Source organism: Cyprinodon variegatus, unplaced genomic scaffold, assembly GCF_000732505.1.
Source record: "Cyprinodon variegatus isolate N-32 unplaced genomic scaffold, C_variegatus-1.0 Scaffold440, whole genome shotgun sequence".
NCBI lineage: Eukaryota > Metazoa > Chordata > Actinopteri > Cyprinodontiformes > Cyprinodontidae > Cyprinodon > Cyprinodon variegatus.
The window spans coordinates 394,692-396,410 of NW_015150893.1; the positions used below are offsets into that span (position 1 = coordinate 394,692).

A 1,719-nucleotide genomic window follows, 5' to 3' on the forward strand; every position below is an offset into this window, starting at 1 on the left:
GGGGGACCTGGGGTGCTGCCATGGCCACCCTTAGCCAATAAGTGGCCACCCCTACCTTTATACCAGTAATACTCTCAATTGGAATATTCAAAATTTAGATTCAAATACAGAATTCATGCTCTTTTCAGAACTAGATTTTGAGTTATATAAGGTAAAGAGAAAATGCAAGTCATCTAGGAGTCTTCAGTGAAATCGTAGATAACTATTTTAATAAAAAAATAATTAAATAATCAGTTTTTGTAGATATTATTACTTGTAAATATCAATTTCATACAGAATGATTGTTGATAATAGTAGGTAAGTAATGACAAAAGAAAAGAACTCAAACCTGAAAGAATTGTATCCACTATACCTTTTATTTAAAAAGCACAAATGTTTAAATATATGCATCTATTTGTTAGCAAAGGTTGTAGGAAAGTATTGTTTGTCTTTATTTAAAAAATGTGGATGTTGTGCTTGTTAATTTTCCAGATTGACCCTGAGCTTCATGTGCCTATCTATCCACTTACGGCCACCCCACATTGGTTACCGCTGGGCCACCCTTATAAAAATGTTCTGGCTACGCCTCTGGTCAAATGCCAAAATAAGATGTACAGCCATGTAGCATTTATAAACTGTGTTCAAGGGACCAACGGCGGTAACTTGCCTATAAAGGGTTAAAGCGTTCGTGGTTCCCACAGGTAAGTTCGTCGTTTCTCCAGCAGATGGCGCTGTTTCCCTGCAGTTTCCTGCTCCATCCTGGCAGAAAGCTGTGAGGAAGTAAAGCTTGTTTTCCAGTTTAGAGCCGTTTAGGCTCCGGTGGCCCTCAGATTAAAAACACGCTCCGGATTCACTTGGTACGTTGAATTTTCTCCCGCTTTATACAGCCGGTGCACAGCGCTAATTAAAATAATCAATTTACTGTTTCCTACTGCGGCTTTAAAAACTCAGTTCTTCCGCTTTCGTAATGATTTCTGTTGCTAAAACAAACTAACAGGTTCTACAGACACCGATCCAGAGTCTGGATCAACGCTTTAAAGCATTTTCTGCATTATTTTCTGCATCTTACAGGGAATTATAGCCCAAAAACTAATTAGTTTATACATTTCAACAGAAATTAGTTACAATTAGGATAAACTAAAGATGTCAGTTCATGAATAAATATGTGTATTGCCGGAACGCGTAGAGCAACTAAAACCTTTGATCTATTGTAATAAGTTATAATAATGTAATTAACTCACACGACGGTTTGTTTTGGGTTTTAGCATTTATGTTCAATAGAAAAACGACGCTTAAGGGAATGTTTATTTTTTAAACAATGTATTTTTGTATTTTATACTTAATTAAAGGAAATAAATAATACAATGATACAAACAGATGTTTTTTTTTATATGCTTTGCTACATGACCATTTTAACTGTTGATGATACCAGCATTGGTCTGCATCTTAATTATTATTTTTATTTTTTTTTATTATTGAACTTTCTTGATATATAGCAATCCTCTGCATTTAACCCATCCCTTGCTGAGCAGCGGGCTGCCATTGTGCAGCGCCCTGGGAGCAATCAGGGGTTATAGGGTGACCAGGTTTGGGTTTCTGAAAAGGAGGACGCTTTTTTGGGGTTGGGGGGTTATGAAGTGACACAAATGTTATGTGTTTTTGCTTACCTTGTACTTACCTGCAGATTAGTAGTAGTAGTATATATATATATATATATATATATATATATATATATATATA

General features: G+C 35.6%; 1 protein-coding gene across 1 annotated transcript in view; it reads left to right on the plus strand.

The window, feature by feature from the left end:
• The first annotated feature begins 743 nt into the window (after positions 1-743).
• Positions 744-1,719, plus strand: part of ydjc (YdjC homolog (bacterial)) — an 11,303-nt gene continuing 10,327 nt past the window's right edge. The window contains exon 1 of the mRNA XM_015388891.1: positions 744-836. The gene's annotated coding sequence lies outside the window, so the exon portion shown is untranslated. The remainder of the gene's footprint in view (positions 837-1,719) is intronic.